At 40.9% G+C, this 19700-nt stretch overlaps 1 long non-coding RNA gene across 1 annotated transcript in view; it reads left to right on the top strand.

Annotated features, from left to right (window-relative positions):
• The first annotated feature begins 3099 nt into the window (after positions 1–3099).
• LOC123288857 (uncharacterized) overlaps positions 3100–19700 on the top strand; it is a 402248-nt gene continuing 385647 nt past the window's right edge. Inside the window, exons 1-2 of the long non-coding RNA XR_011506858.1 lie at positions 3100–3569; positions 4691–5087. This is a non-coding gene — a long non-coding RNA (uncharacterized lncRNA). The remainder of the gene's footprint in view (positions 3570–4690; positions 5088–19700) is intronic.

Below are 19700 nucleotides of genomic sequence, written 5' to 3'. Positions count from 1 at the left end.
CTTGAGAATGGAGCCTTGGAAGGAGAAAGGTTTGAGATGGAAGAAGTTCCCCTTTGCACATGCTCCTTCAGAGATGCCCTTGGGCCATTTAAGATGAAAGATACAAAGCTTTGGCTCAGAGAAATCTAGATAGAGACATAAATTTGAGAGTTTCTGAACATTCTGTTTTAAAATTTGTTTCCTAAACCTCTAACTGGCAATCTGTGAATTGGTTTCCAGTTGTTTCTAACTCTGTGCGTGTGATTGTCACAGGTAAGTTGAACAAACAAAAATTACATTTAAGAGAAGGATTACCTTATTTTGACTCTCACTATGTCTTTAAATTATTCCATGGAGGTTTTCTTCGTCAGATGCTGGCAGATCCCAGGGCTTTTCTCTTTATTCTTAGAAAATGCACATCCTTACAGTGATTTTTGGGTTGCAGTCATAGTCTCAATTTCAAACATTTAATGTCCAGTCCAAGGTATTATTCAATGTGTCTGACTTGGTTTAACATCAAAATATTGGCCTTTTCCGGGCACAGACCTGGGTCAGTGGGGAAGCTGGAGGGCAGTGAAGGGGCAGGACTCCCCTCTTTCACTAGCTTCTGTTTCCTGCATTGGAAGGAGGGATAAGGGGATAGGGCTATTCTTACTGTGCTGGGTGGCTTCACACCCGAGGCTTTGCATGGTTCTGCCTGGTTCTGTTTGTGGGGCATAGTTTGGGTTCTTTGTAGTTTCTGGGTTGGCTCCTCTCACCTGAAATTGCCTGAAGAAAGAGTGAGGCTCTATTCTGGGTGGCCACCGTCGCTCCTTTCTCAGCTCAGGGGCATTGGTAGTACCCCCCAACCAGCCTCTTTCTGCAGACATCTCCTTGCCCACCCAGGAAGCTCTATTGACCAGAACAGGACTCAAGTACTCACACCGACTCTCCCTCTGTCCTAATGGCCCATACCAGGCCTGGCATAGGAGTGTGGGCCATAGTGCCTCAGTCACAAGAGCAGTGTCAGCCCTTCCCCTGCCTGTTAGATTTCCTGTGGTGGAGTCAGGCCACACCTGCAGTCCTCGTCAGCTTTCTCAGGTGAGAATGGGGAGCCTGTTCCTGCACTTTGAAATTTCAGGGCAGGTAGGCCAAGCTCTCCAAGGTGAGGGAGGAGCTGTGTGACCCTGAGGAAGTACTCTTCCTCTTTTCCTACTGAGGAGGAGAATGATTCTTTGATAAAGGAATGATAGGAAATAATTGTCCTTCCACTACACTTTTCTTCTCTGTTCCTCACGTACATGGGTAAAAATACCCTGAAGTGAGAAATAAAAGTGACATTAGGAGGTTGCTTAGGCAGCAAGTTTGAAGGAATTCATGACGTTCTGGAGGAAGGGCCGCTATGATTACCTCCACAGGAAGGAGCCTTCAGAGAAGCCGGAGGAGGCAGCAAGGGAGTGGGTGCTGTCACTTTTTTTTTATAGCCGTTTCTTCCCTTACCTCAAATAACCTGGTATGGGGACGTGGTGGCTCTGTCTTCCTGCCTTATTATGTGCTGTGAGATTCCTTAGGCCACGGAGCGCTCGCACACCGATGGGGCAGCCGGCACTGGGGAGAGGAGACGGCTGAGGGGCTGGGGACGGGCTGAGCTCCTGACTCTCAGAAGGTCCTCCTCATGCCTGCAAATTTTGCTCCTCCACAACTGCAAAGTAAAGAGAAATAGGTAATTTCGTGGGTGGGAAAACTATTCTCAACTGCAAAAAATTTGCTTATAAGATTCCCAGAGTTTTAGCTCACAAGTCAGAAATTTCACACTTAACATGAAATTGGCGAGAAGCCCAGAAGTCGCCATTTTTGCTTAGGTACCAAAATTCTAGGTCGATATACTTAAAGAGTAACCAGGGAACTAAAATGTCCTTTGGACTTAAGATTTGTTTACATATGATCCATTGACATGATTATTTACTTACAAAATGAATTTGGAGTTGATTTTGTTATTTTGAAAACGTCCAGGAATCACACATTCATTTATTTCTAAGACATCTTCTGATCACAATGCATTGAAGTTCTTACAAAGATGTATATAATTAATGATCTGTAGGCATAGTTTCACATCTTACATATTCTTTGTGATAATTAAATATTATAGCATTTTTCCCTAACTGGATGCACTAGAATCTTATTAAGTGGTTAAGTCAGTTGAATAAAAGCGTCTTACAGGGCTTAATCCTCTCCAATTGGATATGGTAATTTAATACTTGCTACACTTCTACGGCGGGCTGTGAGCTGCATAGCATGAACCAAGACATCATTGTCTGCTCCCATCATCCAGTACATGTGTATGCCCACCTGCACATGCAGGCTCCACATAGGCAATACGCCTTTCAACAATTATAGTCAATACTCATTATCTGTGAATCCTGTATTTGCAAAGTGCCTATTCACTAAAATTTATTTGTAACCCCAAAATCAATACTTGCAGCATTTTTGCAGTCATTTGAGGACATTTGAGTTGCCAAAGGGGCACATTCTCGGCAGAAGTCAAACCAGGTGACAGTCTGCCTTCTTGTTTCAGCTCTCCTACTATAGACAAGTATCCTTTTCACAGTCTGGTCAGTGCCCTGTTTTCCACACTCATGAGATTTTTATTTGCAATTTTGATGTTTAAAAGGCCCTTAAATGTGGTGAAGTGCTGTCTAGCATTCCTAAGCACAAAAAGTCTGAGATGTGCCTTAGGGAGAAAAGGTGTGTGTTAGCTAAGCTTCATTCAGGCATGAGTTACAATGTTATTGTCTGTCAGTTCAACATTAATGAGTCAACTGTATCTATTAATAAACGGTCTTACAAACATAGAGAACAAGGTTATGTATTGATTGGTTGGTGAAATGTGTGACTAGAGGCTCCTGGGAACCTAACTTTGTGTTTCTCTTAGGAACAGTGGTTCCGTATTCACGAATTCAGTGTTAACAGTGACTTTATAGAACATGCTACTGCAAATAACAAGAATCAATTGTACCTGGTTTTGATTGATATATTTGCTGGAGTATCTCTTACTCTTTTGCCTACTGAATTTGATGTATTTACTTAGATAAGCCCCTTTATTCATTCAACACATTTTTACTAGGTGCTTCCTATATGCCAGGCCCTGTTGGGTATTGGTGATAAAACGGGGAGTAAAAATAGCCACAGTCCCTGTCGTACAGGCTAGAGGAAAAGACAGGTTCCGAATACAGAGGTCTATGTCAAATTATAAAAATGGGACAATGCTTTAAAGGCAAAGCACAGGGCATTAGGAGCCAGAGCGTGTATCAGAGAGACCTGTCACTATCTGATGGTGTTAGGGCGTGAAGTTGAGCTAAGATCTGAGGGAGGAAAAGCAGCGAGTTCGGCGTGGGGTAGAGGTGTGGGTGAGCTTCCCAGGCAGAGGCGGCAGCACATGCACAGACTCTGTGGCAGGAGGGTCCATGGCACCTCCAGGGAACTGAAAGCACGAGAGTGGCTGGGGCCTGGAGACTGAGGAGGGTCTGGAGTGGCTCCAAGTGTAAGCGGGGAACAGTCACACGGAAGCTTGCAAGATCACTGACGACTCGGGTTTTATCTAAACAGCCTAGGTAAGTCATTAAAAGGTTTTCAGCAAGAGCATGGTCAGATTTGTGTTTTTAAACGGTCACTCTTGCTGCAGAGGGGAGAATAGATTAGAGGAGGTGAGGAGCCCGGGAAGCGGGCTCTGGTAGAAGTTCGTGGTGACGTGGGGGTGGGGGAGCAGAATCAGCGGCGGGAAGACACAGGAGTAGGTGTGCTGTGAACTATGGAGAAGGCAGCATTGCAGTTATTCAAAGCAGACTGATCGATACTGAGTGACGTCAGGTGCAGGAGACCGCCACGACCTATCAGACGCTGGCTATGAGAGCGCTGGCATAAGAGCCTGACACGATGTGACGCTCCCCTGCCCCGAATGAATGTGGGGAGACTTGTGGGACTCAAGCGTAAAAATGAAATGCGAGGCTTCAAAGCTCAGTTCCCACATTTGCATGTAATTCCCCTCTAGAATTGCTTTCTTTGAGTAAAGTGGTTTTTCTGCTTTTGAGAATGTGCTTTGAAAAAAAATACAGGGCTGTGCTAATATATAAATGTGTAACAAGACAGTACAAACACAGATAGCAAAATGCAGCTTTAGAAAATTTACTGGCCAGTATGCATTATTATGTGATTGAAAATGACAATATTGATTTTATATCTTACTGCATGTCATGGCACCATTTTATATCACTCTCTGATGTATTTATAAGGTATAAATTATGTTGTTCTGTTTTTTGGAGATTTTTCTTCATGTCAATGAAAATTTTAAATGACGTTTAATGTTCTAAAAAGTGCCATTATAATTGATGAAAGAATGAAAATAATTCATCCTTTAAAATCTGAAGATTAATAGATCTACACTTACTTGAGGTAATTTCTACCTCAGAAAAGTATAAACTGGCATTCTTTGGTACTATTTTGTTTTCTCGTCTATTCCGTGTGTTGAATGGGTACGTAAGAAATAAATCTGATACTGCCCAAATGTGCCTTTCCTTTTTGTGTTGCGAAACATTTAGAGAGAGTTCTATATAGAAAAGTGTTTGTGGTTGACCAGTTGGACGGATAAGCTTATGCGGTGAAAATATTGCTCAAGATCTGAGGTTTCCAACTCCGCCTTTGTTTCTCTTGTCAATTTATCAAAGTCTTAATTCAGTTACAGGACTCCATATGGTTCTGGAAATACAAATGTGAAAGGAACAGTCTTTGCTTTTTGGAGTCTACTGGAAGAGATGGACATACAAACTAACCTAACCTGACACACTATTAGGGAAAGTTTCCATAAGCTGCTGTGAGAGGAAGAAAAAATACCAGGAAGGTTTTCCAAAGGAAGAGCCATTGAAGGCTTGAAGGAAGAGTTGAGATTGCCCAGACACATGGGTCAACATGTGTCATAGAAGGCAGGCATTAAAAACATGGCGTATTTGGAAGAGGGTCGTGAATGAGTGGAGAAAGATAAAAGTCTTGCATCAGGAGGCTTTTTTATTCCTCAGAGTCTGCATTTTGGGATGGAAAATTGTGTTGGCTATGCAAGGAGAGACACTGTGAATGAGGTATGTCATGTAATTTCGTTTAATCTAAATTAATCAGATAATGAATAGCGTAGACAACAGAATAATGCATTTAGACTTTTTAGAATTAATTTTGGAATCTTATACCTTCTGGGATGTAGATGAAATAATTATGTGGGTCTGAATTTCTTGATAAATTGCTTTCAGGTTTTGAGTAACTTGAAACATTCTCTGTAGGCAGGCCCATTCTCTTCTTTCTCCTTCTCTTTTCTTCCTTTCTTCTCCAAGTTAAAACATAATAAAGATGAATATTTGCTGTCTTCTTTCAGTCATAAAGGTAAGACGCGGGTTTCACAGGTAGGAGGAAGATCATGGTTAAATGCTTTCCTTCTAAGTTCCTATTTAGATTGATGTCAATTCATTCTTACAATCTACGAAGTAAAATTTTCCCCCTCAGTCATATTTCTTGCTATTTAAAAAAAAATTATAACTGACTGAAAATTCTCTCAGATATATTCTCTATTTCAGAACTATCTGCCAATAGAAAGTCATTCGTCCACAGGATTTCTAAAATCAAACTTTTAACAAAGAGCATGCAAACAGCTTACTTTCAACAGACTATCTCACAGAAAGTAATGCTGAGTATTAACCAAACCATTTAATATAACTACTTAAACACCTACCCTAATTATGAAATTTTGAAGATCCTAAAACAGATTTCATGCAGAGTCTAGGTCTTCTCATATGAAGGAAAACAACATTTTATTATCTGTAAGTTTGTTATTCTAAAAGATTTTAGATTTTCTTTTCCAAATTGGATTCAGATCGAACTTCTAAGTAAATAAAAGATCCTTTTCCTCTTCTTTAAGCTGCTCTGACTCTGAAGGCCTTAGTTTCCTTGGGTTGGAGCAGTTTCAACGTCTTGAAATGAAACGACTAATTAAAATGTTTTTGTTTTTGGCTTTGAGTCTTTCTTTTTGTCTGGCTGAAGTTCTGTCTTCTTTTGCTGCAGCCAGTGCAGCGTATTCCCATGTCTAAATTTTGTTGTGGAAAATACCATTGGTTGGGCAACAAAAAAACATGAATGAATGAAGCATTTGATAATTGGCGATCTACCTTTCTCTGCCTGATACCAAGTAGGAGAGATGCCGAAAAGCCATCATCACTTTCTCATAACTTCATACCAATCAGGCCCTGTAACAAAATATTTTCTTTAGTGACTATCAACTTTATCTAGTATCTTCTGTCCTATGTTTATGAGTGCTTATGGATTTTAGAAAAAATAACATTTTATCAACATTTTTTGAGAGCCTATGTTTGCCAGGTTTTCAGAATATCATACACTTTGATATTATTTTTTGGTTATTATTTACCCTCCCCTCTAGATGTAAGCTCCTTTAGGCAGACTGCTTGACTTTCTTTCTCACTGTTGAATCCCCCCATCCCTAGGGTGTAGAGTGTGAAACATGGTTAAATACCAAAAAAAAAAAAAAATTAACTGAATGAATGAATGGATGGGCTGAACAGACATAGTGTCTGCATTCAAAAGCAACACAGACAAATGGGGGCAGAGAAGTGAACCAACAGAGGCATTCATAAAAAGCTATGGAGTATGAATGGTGGACCAATTCCCATGTGTTTAGGACGGACAGGGAACGTCAGGAATTGGTTCACAGAGGAGACGCTGTCTGAACAGTATCTTGTGGAGTAAATCAGAGTTCCATAGCAGGCCTGGAACAAAGAGAGAGAGGAATGTATGCCAGACAAAGAAAACCACAGTGACAAGGCATGCATACTTTGTGACCATGTTCAATTTGAAGTATTCGGAGAACATAAGGGAGACATTCCCCGTGAATTTGGAGCTCAAGATAAAGTCTTTTAATGTAATCTCCTTGCTTAATCTTCTCTCTCTATAGATATATTTTTCCAAATATAGTGTTGGGGACCCTGTGAACACTAAATAAATGACACATGCAGACTGATTAGATTTAGCTTAAAGAACACCTAATGCAAAATTGTGTAGAATGACTTAAAAGTGTGCAGTTGAGAGAGTGGAATGCAACTTTTTAAAAGGGGTCTTCAAAATGTTGTTGCCCATTTGAGAAGGACTATGACCATGTGTTGACCCTCTCATTCCTACACACAGGAGGCATCACTACTTCCAACAATTTATTTTGTGTGAGTCATGTCAGATATTAGTAGAAAGGATTTGGGGGGTGTGTTGTTATCCTTATTCTTTAAGAACTTATAATATAATGTATACTTTTCCACATTAAACATAAAAGGACACTAAATAAACAAAATTGAAAACAGCATTGAGAGTAGGTCTGCCATAATGGGCTTCACAGTGTTGAAGACATTTAAAGAGTGAAGGGTAGAAGAAGCTCAGATACTTTGAGTTCAATCCTGACTGATGAGTCAGTACAGAAAGTGCGGTTGCCTTGTGCATGCTGACTGACACATGGACTAGTGGAGCCTCAGAAGCTTTCTCACCAAGAAGATAATTTGGGGAGATATAAATGGGCAATGGCTGAGTTTGGAAAAGTGGGAAGGTGGGAGGAGGGTGGCCAGCTGAGTGTTGAAGGAGGGCAGGAATGTAATTGTGGCCAAAAGAAGTTAAGTAATCCAGGGCACTGAGGGAGAAGGGTTTAAAGGACAAGGAAAGGAATCTGGACACTTACTGTAGAGGGAATTATAAATATTTAGTAAATATTTCCTTTCTCCAAGAAAATAATATTGTCATGGTAAAAATGCTATAGTTCTGTAATAAACATTAGGGGTTATAAATCCATCTATCTAATCAAATCCTGACTTTGATATATCATTATTTTAAAACATCTTTCTCAGGTAGGGTCTTTCTGCATGATAGAGTATATTATCTACTTGAAAATTCCCTTCCATGTGTATTGTGGTGAGCAGATGTATTTGTATTTCGACATGGGCATGCTGAGATCTTTAACGTGGGAGCCTTAAAAGTCGACCTCCTCTGATTATTTTTTAGCCATTGAATCCAGGAAGTGTGGGAACTGGGAGTCCTGTTCTAGTGACCTGTGGAGTATGCGCTATGTTTGTCTTCTCTGCTGAGATAGTCATCAATTATGTGTGCTCTAAACGCATACTAATCTTTCTTTTAGAAGAAGGTTAAAGGATGTCGAGAATGTATCTCTGTGCTCCAGCTTATTAAGGAGAATGAAAAATCCCTAGAGAAGATGGAAAGAAAATAATTCAGGGAGCATGCTAAAAATAAAAATATATTCTGGAGTAAGAGGGAGTACTGGGAAAATCAATACCATTATTAAGAGGTTCAGAAGTGAATGAATGTGACATTGGGGAAAAAGACAAGGAAAAATATTATCATCAGTATAGCATGACATGAAACTCTGCCCAAAAAGCGAACAATGTGCTATTATTCTGGGACTATTAAGAAGGATTTCTAAGTATTAGTGGGTGAGCAGAATCCAGCTGGAACATCAAGAGGAAATGACCCACACATCCCCCCACCCCAAGCACACACACACACAGTGATGGATGCCCAGTGTCCCTCCTATTTCCAACTACCCAATGGATACGCTTTCTGAGTGCCCACTTGGGAGTGTATGTCCCTATAAAAATGAACTTAGGACATATTTCCAGTGATTTGGAAGATCTCAATAGGAAGCTGATGGACTGATAGGCATAGAATATGTAGTTTCTTCTTCCAAAGTGATGACTTTGAAAAGTAGATAGGAAGATACAGGAAATAATTGATGGCAGGATATAAGTGGTAAAATAAAATAATTTGGTCCTCTGGTGTGTGGTTTATGATAACAAAATGATAAGGAGGAGATAGCATTCCATGAAGATTGGGAAGAAAAAGTTCAGGAAAGTAGCTGACTGAATTTCTTAGTGCAAGGACCATATTTTATTAATCTCGGCATCTTTGGCACTTACTATAATGCTTTACGTATGGCAGCAGCTTAAATTTAAGAGGGTTTAATTTAAGAGGTAGAAAGAAGAAAGCATTAAGAAAAAGAAATCATAAATCACAATTCTATAGGTGATAGTAGGTAAGAACAAAAACAAAAACATAACAACAACAAACTAAAGTGCCAGAGGTGCCCAGTTATTCTCATGAGAAAACAGCGGAGAAACTGGTCAGGAGCAATAACTTACGGATGGACTTGTACACACGGAAGTGCAGAACAATGCGGAGTTCAAGCAAAATGAGCTTGAAATGTTAAGAGAGGAAGCAGAAATTATCTCAAAGCTATCGCTATGTTTCAGTGAACCAAAATAATAGAAGACTACACACTGTTCCAAGGAAATACATTTGATACTGATGGGGATTTGGCAGGATAAATCAACAACGTAATTCAACTTAATAGTGCGCTTGTGCAGGGCATATCAAGATATGAAGACGACTAAGACATAATATTTGGTATCAGAGACTTCACAATCACAAGTGGGGATGGATAAGTAAGCATGTAACTAAAGTAAAAAGTGATAAGAACTATAACTGATGTGCCCAAAGGGCTGTGTATTCGTTTCCTGGGGCTACCATAACCAAGGACCACACACTGGGTGGCTGAAACAGCAGAATCGTATTGGCTCACAGCTCTGGAGGCTAGATGTCTGAGAGGAACGTGTCAGCAGGGTCGGTTCCTTCTGAGGGCTGTGAAGATCTGTTCCATGCTCCTCTCCTAGCTTTTGGCGGTTTGCTGGCAATCTTTGGTGTTCTCTGGCTTATAGAAGCATCAATCTGATCTCTGCCTTCGTTTGCACATGGTGTTCTTCCTGCGAGCTCGTCTGTATCCAAATTTCCCCTTTTTATAAGTTTGCAGTCACCTTGTATTAGGACCCACTCGGATGACCTCATCCCAACTTGTTGATCGACAAAGACCCCGTTTCCAAATAAAGCCATGCTCACAGGTACCGGAGGTTAGGACTTCAGTATTTTTTGGGGGGCAACACAATTCAACCCATAATAGTCCATGAGAACATTGGAATCGTTGTGGCATATAGCACAGCTTCTCAAGCATGGTGGAGAACAGTAACAATAGATTTAAAAAGATTGTTTTAAAATACAAAATTGGCACAAAGGTGAGAAATAAAATGATTAGAAAGGGGGAGGTCTGCCCATTCAGTTAAGAAATTGTTTTTAAAAATACAACTTGATCTGTTAAGTTCACTAACCATTTACTGACCATATACTATGGGCCAGATCCCACGTGAATCACCAGAGACACAAAATTGATAAAATAGTCACCATGTCCAGAATATCTAATAAATAATTACTGTGGCTGAAAAGTTTCTTTCTTAGTACGTAGAGAGAGTAGTGCAACTGGGACCGTGGAATTAATTCCTATTACCTGGAAATAAGGAAAGAACTTACTTCTGATTAAACAGGAAATTAGTGAAAACTTAGGAGAAAATGACCACATCATTAAGATATTATTATAATGAAAGAAGGAAGATTAAGTATAATCAGACATAACCCCACATGTAAGAAAGCAAATGTTACAAAGCTCAGGGAAAAATAGTCATAATTCTCAGGCTAGAGAAAACCCTAGAAGGCTAGAAGTTTCTAGGCTGCAAGTGTCATCCCGTGAGCTGCCCCAGGCCTTGCGAGGTGCTGGGCAGATTGCCGGGCTTTCACAGCTCCGGGATTTGGCTTTCTCATCCAGCACCTGGGGCGCTGTGGAAGTTGAATACATCCTCGTGAGTCTGTAACAAGAGAAGTGTAGAAGACACGCACACGTAAAAATAAGAAATCACACTTTCACATAAGATTATGAAAACCTGAATCAGTTTTTGACATAAAAAACCTCAAAACATGGGCATTTAGTTAGTTTTCAGGTTTGCATTATTAGAAGTGAGGCTGACATGAACACATTTTTAGATATGGGCTTTGGGTATTTGTCTGCCTGTTTCTGTAGGAAACGTATAACTCTTTAGCTGCATTTAGTCTCATTCACCTTAAATCTCCCTTCCATGCTGCAGCCAGCGTGAGCCACGTGACATGAGCATCTCTTCAGTGTCTTCCCATTGTCTGCAGACTAAGTGTTTACGTGCTTTCTGTGACTAATCCCAGCCTCAGTGCCCACACTTCGTCTCTAGTCATACTGAACAACTTGCAGAAATCGATTTTACAGCTCTGCCTGTGCTCCTGCCAGTCCCTTTTGCTCTTTACCTGACTCCATCTCTCTCACCTTTCAAGATTCCAGAAGCTTCCCTGAATTCCCAGTCTGGGTAAAGTGCCATCTCGTTTTCTACAGCATCCTATGCATAACTCTAACTCAGCAAAGGCATCAAAATGATCTCTCGATGGTCCCTCTGTGCCCCTGGTGGGTTAGGCGCCCCCTGAGGACAGGTGCAGGATTTCTCCCCTGTGTAACGAGACAGCACTGAGGGTAACACCTGATGTGTAGCATGTCAGGCTTAATGCATGTCAAGTTTTAATGTTCATACCATGGAAATAAGCTGACTATCTTCACTGATGGGTCATCACATCACAGATTTCATTGGTGAGATTTGACAGTTTGGGACAAGGAAAGCGTGGGAGGTTGGTAGGCCTTTCAGAACCTTCTATGAATGAGATGACCTATGTAGTATCAACCAGAACATCATGGCCCAACGTAAGTGCTCAATAAACATTTGTTGAAATTGAATGAAAGCAATCATTTATTTATTTATTCATTCAGAAATCTTTTATTCAAAAACTGCAATGTCCCCATTACTAGTGCTGGGGATACCAAGAGATGTAAGTTGAGGAGGATGTATAAACAAAGCCTTACAGTGTAATATGAGGAGTTTTATTATAATTTGCTATCTAATGTGCTGTAAGGGAACATAAGAGGGAGAAGCTAACTCTGTCAGAGGGCATAAGAGAAGGTGTGTGGGCTGTTTGCCTATTTTCTCTCAGATGCATTTTCTGCCCTTCTCTGCCCTGCATTGTCATTCAGGGAGCTATATTTCCAAGACTCCCATTTCTCCTGGGTTCCAAGGAGGCTGGTGAGGAGGCACGGCCGATCACCGAAGGAGGTGAGGGGCTGAATCGCAGTCTCTCTCTCCTATCTCTCTGCTCAGAGCAGCATTTGCAGCAGTAGCTGCTGAGTCTTCTCCATGGCTCCAGGTCCTGCCAGGTAGGCCTACTGTCCTTGCGGCTTCCTCCAGGCGGCCCAGCTCCTTGGCTCTGGAAGCACTGTCTTCTTCCTGTACCCCTCTTGGCTTTTCTAGTCTCTTGGCTGCCCCTCTGAGAGGCTCCTTGGCTTTTCTATTACCGGTGAAATCCATATCCAATAGTAAAGTCATCAAAATACCTGAAGTGCTGTTTCCTGACTCAAGCTTGGCTGATTCAGAAGATTCCCAAAGAAGGGCATATTTCAAAGCTAATGTGGGATTGTTGCCAGAGATTATATTCCTTTTTATACTTAGTAGTCTGTTATTGTCCTGTTTGGTGGCTGAGGACAAAATTTTAATTTACCCTGGACTCAGATTTCTTACTTAAAAAAACTCATAAAAATGTAATGTGTTTAGCCATCTTGGAATTCATTCATTCAGCCAACAAATTTTGTTGAAGCTCTACTCCTTGGAGGTACCATGCCAGCCCTGAGGATATAATTACAATCAGGACAAGTGTGATTCCTGCTCTAGAGAGCATCACAGACCAGTGGGATGGAAGATGCCTGTAACACCTTCACTTAGAAGATGCTGGCTCTGGTAGTTGTGCCTTACTATTCACATTTCCTTTAAAGCATCCATTACCTTTCCCAAATCAGTGTTAGTAAATGACCATGTAATTATTTGAAGATCACAAAGCGTGTGGAAAGCTCGCATTAAAACTAGATGGAGACAATGAATGTTCTTGGTCCAAATGGCTTTATAAATTAAACCAAAAAAATTGTAAAATTTGTACAGTTTTGAATAACCCCAAAATGATTTGCTGTAACCTTCTTAATCAATACACCTGTAATTAGGGAACAAATGTGTCCTCTTTGTGACTCACTCTCTGAGTGAAATATGTTTGGCAAGAATTTCTTTTCAGAAATTGCTTTTGTTCCGGAAATGTTTGCCATTTCTTTATGTCCTAGGACAGGGTCTTTTACATTTAAGAATGAATGATTATCTCAAAGGGATGAGGGGTGAGCTTAATCAATCCCTTATTCTGTAAGTGGGAACATATCAAATGCGTTGCATTTTGATCAGGAGAGATCTTATTTTTACATACTTTAAGAATATAAATTTTAATATCCTTCAGAAACATATTTCAGTCTCAGGAAGCTTTTTCATCTTATCCAAATCTCCCAGGCTGTTCTTAGCAAAGACGAAGGACAATTGGCTACAGTGCTCTGTATAATAGACTAAAAATCTAACTATGTGTTTATTGACCCTTTCATTTAAAGAGTTTTTATGGAGCGTCTACTACTTAGAGCTAGGCTGTGGGATAAAATAGTGAGCAAAGCAGACATTGCCTCAGCCCTTGAAAATTACTTTCATGGCCAAAGGATCTTTGCTTCTTATTTTTTTTCTTAGATCAATTTTTCCAACCCATAATTTCTATTCCAACCTGTCCCGCTCATGTGCTGCATGGCATTGGGCAAGCCAAAGAGCTCTGTAAAATAAGTTTCCTCAATCTGTAAGTGGGGATGATTATAGTCTTTACCACAGAGAGCTGTTCTGAGGCTTGAATGAGCTAATAGACGCTCAACAAATGTTGGCTTTCCCATAGCCGTTATTATTTCAGTGGTCTCTACGGTTGCACTCTTCAGTCAATACGGCCACTAGCCACATGTGACTACTTAAATGGAAATTAGTTAAGATTAAATAAAGTTAAAAATTCGGCTCCTCAGTTGCACTAACAACATATCAAGTTGCTCAATAGGCACGTATGGCCACTGCAGCAGATGTAGAACATTTCCATCAATGTAGAAAGTTCTGGTGGACAGTACCGGTCTCTAGAGCCCATAAGTGAGAGAGAGAGAGAGAGAGACGAAAGGGACACAGACCCCAAAGATCATTGACTGGTGCACAGAATCGGTAAAACTGGGCCAGCCTTATTTCTGATGGGTTTGCTCAAGTTCCATCTGTACAGACAGTCATTTCTTTCTTGTGGACTTTTTGAGGAGCTCTATCACACAGTGTTTAAGAACGCACGTGCTGGAGCTAGACTTCCTGGGCTTATATCTCAGATCTTACTACTTACTAGCTGTGTGATTTGGGACAAGTTTTAACTTCTGTCCCTGCATTTCCTCCCAGGTAAAATGGGAAATGACACAGTACCTACTTCATGAGAAAATCCATATAAACCACTGAGAACGGTGCCTGGCTCTATGAAACTCTCAATAAAGCAATATTACTGGGAACTCTGGTGGGCACGTGTGGTCTGTGTGCACATAATTTCCACCAACACTGAGTATAGCCAGCTTTGCCTTTTTCGGGGCTATTGTTAGAAGGCCCCTTCATTTATTTAACTTTTCTGAGTCTGATTTCATTTATTTTGAAAATGGAAATAATATTATATACTTCCCAGGGTTGGGTTGAGCATTAAGTGAGATAATGTATGTGAAAGCAAAGGCACACTCTAGGCATTTAATAAATGTTATTTCCTTTTTACCTTTTTTTTTTTATTAGAACCACTGAAACATACAGGACATTCTGAATATTATGGTTGATTGCCCTGTAGGGTTATCTAACCTTTCATGTGAACATAAAACAGAGTGCCCTGTAAGATAACACAGATTTTGTGAAGCAGATAATCTATTTTCCTTCCTGACATTCTGATTCCCATTTTGTATGCTTTTAGGGCAACTCAGATTGCAGTACGTTTTCAATTACCTAGCCAATGGATGAGAGAAATGGTGAAAATAATCTAATACAACAGATAACCCAAATCACAGATGGAAGCAAAAATCATTAATATTCATTTATTTTAAAATGTTTGCTGATTCAATTCACATTTATCAAAAGTCTTCCAGATGAAATATTGTGTTTGGTGCTATTTGTTTCAGAATACTTTTGGCAGCAGATTTACCCTAGCACTTGTTCAGTTTGGGCTTATATTTAAATTGGTTTACAGTCCCTAAACACAGAGGGACTAATGTTAGAAGATGGAGCAGTCTGCGGGTAGAGTGGTAATAGGAGGGAGTCAGGCTGAGATTAAAAATTCACAATAGTCTATGCGTAATTTCATTTGTAAAATGCTGACTTCCCCGAAAGAAAGTAAAGTTCCTTATTAATGTGTATTTTTAGTATTCCATGAGCAGTACTTTCAGCTTCAGAGAACCTGAGGGATGTTTCCATGCAACTGAGCACTGCCCTCTCCATGTAGGCTACAGTGATGACTTTCAATCAGATGCCTCGAATGGGCCGTTGAGAGAGTACTGAGCACGGGGATGTGGATATTGACCAGTGTGAGCATACAGGGAGCACAGGGTGCTGAAATGACGATGTGAAGACTTAGCCAGATCACCTTCTTCTTCACGTGATTCTCTTCTGAAGTGGAGGGTGGCATGACTGCACAACTCTACACAGGAACTTCAACTGATAAGCAACAATGCCTCTCCTCTGTGAATCATTAAATTGGCCCTAGTGATTTAAGATGGAAATATCCGTTTATTGGATTTAAATGTAGGTCTCATTTGCTGGTGCCCCAAGAAGACTTGGGAAATGAAGGGCAACAAAGCCAGAGCAAACTCATGAAATACACTTTGGCCTCAAGAAGAAAGCTTTTGAAATCTGTGAAGTGTGATTTCAGATGTCAGCGTGCTTTGGGGGTTGGGATGAGCAAGTTCCACTCCTCTCCTTTGGAAAGCTGGGCAGCGTTTGGAGGTAATCACTCAAAAGCACATCATCCTCATTAAGGGTTCTAGCAATTAAGAGGAGTGAGTTCTTGGTGGATGTAGTGAGACGAGGTGGGATAAGGTAGAGTTTGGGGGCAGGGGGCATTGACTTGGCACTTCTGCACCTGTGGTTGGGGTAGAGACAATTTACATTTTGGAATAATTTTTGACAAAGTTAGGGATGAATGGTTGAATACTTTGATGTGGCATTTACATTCAGCTGAGAGTTCAGTGTAGAAAGCCTATAATTAAGATATTTGGCAACATGGGATTTCGAACATTCACAGTTTCTCTTGTGAAGAACACGGGGCAGCAGGTTTAAGGGTGCCAGCGGCCCCAGAAGGTGGACAGAAGACTAAGGGAATATTCGTATTTTTCTGTCTCATGTTGGCTAATCAAAATGTTCCTTCTGTTTTCCTCTCAGAAATCATCAGTGTATCAGAAAACACGCATCTCTATGATCTATCCTGAATCCAAATAGGAAAAAATGAAATGAGTGCTTTTCCCCCATTCAGAAATCTTTTTTATTGCACCATGAAGAAATAAATGTCTACCAAAGGAAAATGAAGAGGAGCTAAGCGGAGAATCTAATTGCCCACTTCAATCACTCCCACACAAAATGCCTGGCTAAAGGATGGGCAGGCAGAGCAGCAGCATTTTGGCAAAAATTTTAAATAAAAAGGGAAAAAATTGTTCCAGCAGGAGTTCTGTAGAAAAATGGAGACAGCTGCTGCATTTTCTCCAGCCCGCTATCTCTTTCAGCCAGACCAAAGACAATCCAGCTCTTGGCTTAATTAATCACTTGCTGGTTATGATTGTGGAGGAAAGTGGGGCTCATTATTCCTCTCTTAGCCTAGGAGCAAAATTTCCAAAGAGAAGTGGAATGTGTATCAATGGAGGAAAAGAAACTCTTCCCAAGAGACCAGAATGGGATTCTTTCTAGTGTTTCCTCCTCAGTGGCTTTCACTTTCATTTTAAGGCAAGTTTGCACAGAGCCCATTCTCCATTCAGTCCAACCTCTAAGCACCCACATAAAGTCAAACTCAGATTAACAATACTATCTCTTTTTTTTTGAGGAAGATTAGCCCTGAGCTAACATCTGCTGCCAATCCTCCTCTTTTTGCTGAGGAAGACTGGCCCTGAGCTAACATCCATGCCCATCTTGCTCTACTTTATATGTAGGACGCCTACCATAGTGTGGCTTGCCAAGCAGTGCCATGTCCACACCCAGGATCTGAAACAGCGAACCCCAGACTGCCGAAGCGGAATGTTCAAACTTAACCGCTGCGCCACCAGGCCGGCCCCTGATGAAACTGTCTTAATGTTGTGTCCTAATCTCTCTTTAAAACTTCCAATTCCTCATTCAAAGAGTTGATGAGATTCTCTCTCCTCCATGAGGCCCTCCTTGATTAATTCAGACACCCACATGATCTGAACTCCTCAGGGCCAGGGTAAACTCAGCCTGAGGAAGAAGCATGGGACCTCATGGAGATCAATCCTGAGAGTTGAAAGCACAAGGATAGAGCCAGTCAGAGGCAAGGAAGCCAGAGGTCAGTTTTGAAAAGCAGCCCAGAGTCAGACTTGAATGCAATATAAGGGCTATAGTTAGGACACAAGGCTGTGACTAAGAACTTGGAACTACACGATTAAATCAGGAACCTAGGTTTAATGCTAAGAGGGCCAGGTCAGGATATTGACCTTGAAAGAGATGAACTCCGCGGGGTCCACCCTGGTTGCTGGCACAGTATTGTGGAATGAGAAGGTTGGAGCCCATGAGGTTCTTGAACACCTCTTCTTGCACGGAGTACTAATTAATGCATTTTTCTGTTTTCTTATGTAACCCTAATAAACCAGGGGTTTGTTTCCTTAAGGAGGCCAAGTTGGAGAAGCTCAATTGCTGTCAAAATATAAATAAAAAAGAAATCCATTTTTAACCTGCATCTTTTAAAGAACTTTCAAGGGGATCTGATTCTACACTGGCTTCTTCTCTTCAATTCCCACGCGCCCTGCAGCCTTTCCCATAATAAACTGCAAACCTTCCCTGCTGCTCAGTCCAAGAGGGTTTCTTCCTCCTGCCCCACACTGCCTGAGCCCTTTATCAGGTAGATCAGGAAACCTCTCACTTTGCCTTACAGGTTCCTTCTCAATGTGTTCAGTCCCTCTCATCCCCTTCTCTAGATTCTATATCAGAAAGATCCGGGGCCTGGCCCAGCCCAGCCTGTTGGCAGGCAGGGGTCTGAGGAGGAAGGCAGCACACAGTGGCTCAGTGTTCAGCCTCGGCTCCGCCTTAGGTTTTTGTCTTTTGTGTTCACCCACATGGATCCTCTAGTTTTTGATGAGTCCTGTAAAGTAGTCTGTCCCATCCCTGGCCCTTTCCACGTTTAAATTTCTAGAGGATAATGTGTAAAGTATTAGGCACTTTTGAATAATTTATAATGTGAGGCAAATAAGCTATTACTAATGAGACGTTGGTGGGGAAGATTAGATCTAACACGACTCAGAGAAAAGTTGAAAGCAGGGCTGAATCTCATTGGGTAGGTGTCCAGTTGAGTCAGGGGTGCTGGGAGGGATCAAAGATGCTGAATTATCTACTCAACTTCTTAATGACCTCACACAGTATCATATTTGTATTGAGGACATACATAAGGTAGTGTTGTTATAGAAACACAACTCTAAAGGAAATAGGAGACATTTAAGGGGGGATATTAATAATAGATACCATTTAGTGAACACTCACTATATGCCAGCCTCTTTGACAAATGCTTGATAGTTCTAATAAAGCCTTGCAATGTAGCTATTTATCCCCATTTTACAGTAGTAGAAACTGAACGTCTTTTTGAAGAATTTATCTAAGGTCATGCAACAAGTAAGTGACAGAACACTAAAGTAAACCATGCTTTCTTCATTATTTAATCTTGATATAGTAATACATCCACCCATATACAGCATCTATGCCTCATGTGACTATATGTACTAGATGCAGGACGCAGAGCTAATATACAGCATCTATACCTACGTGTTCATTTATTTACCTGTTTATACCAAGATCTATATATCAGACTAAGATCGAACTGCTAGGGAATATAAGGAGGCAGTGAGTTGGGATTGTTATGACCAGAGGATCGAATTTCATCTGGAACAAAACTCAGCCTTAGAAGAGGTTTTCAAAAGGACAGAATTGTCAATCCTTTTGGTTTAACCTAACATGCCGTCACTGCAGTTACTCATTTTTTAGTGTAGTGTGAATATTATAGCCACATTTAAGGAAATAGTTTTCCATTTAACTTAAAGATGTCCATGCGGCATATGAACTTGATTTTTAAAATGGGGGAGGGTAAGAAATAAAAGTGGGGTGTGGGATGTGGGCATGGGGGGAGAGGAGAAAGGCTCATGCCTTCGTATCAATTAGAGCTGCCCCTTCAATTCCCAACACACAGCAAGCGCTTTGCTGAGAAGGAGGATACTGAGTCCCCATCCTCGAGGAGCTCATCTGTCTGGTACTGGTATGTCGATAATGAATAAGGTGTGATGGGTGCTCAGTGTTCTCACGCCATGGGAATGCAAAGGAGAGAGCAACTCATTTTATAGATGTAAGGAAAGATTGGAAAGGAAGTAAGTCTTCTGCTGTCTCAAAGGACAGATAGGAATTAAAGCGTGTGAGATTAAAAATGTTCAGGGCCCTGTTGGAAAGAGACACCTGGATATATTACTTGGCATTCCCGAGGAAAACTTGAAAATTGTCTTCCCCTCGGATCAATGCTAGAGAGCTGACATGGCTAGAGGAGTGTTTTTTTTTTACTTTAATAATTGGATTTATCTGTCTCTCTCAGACAATTGA

The sequence above is a fragment of the Equus asinus genome, chromosome 11, assembly GCF_041296235.1.
Source record: "Equus asinus isolate D_3611 breed Donkey chromosome 11, EquAss-T2T_v2, whole genome shotgun sequence".
NCBI classification, from domain to species: domain Eukaryota; kingdom Metazoa; phylum Chordata; class Mammalia; order Perissodactyla; family Equidae; genus Equus; species Equus asinus.
Note: the sequence above shows the minus strand (reverse complement) of the source record. Positions and strands in the feature narration are given on the sequence as shown.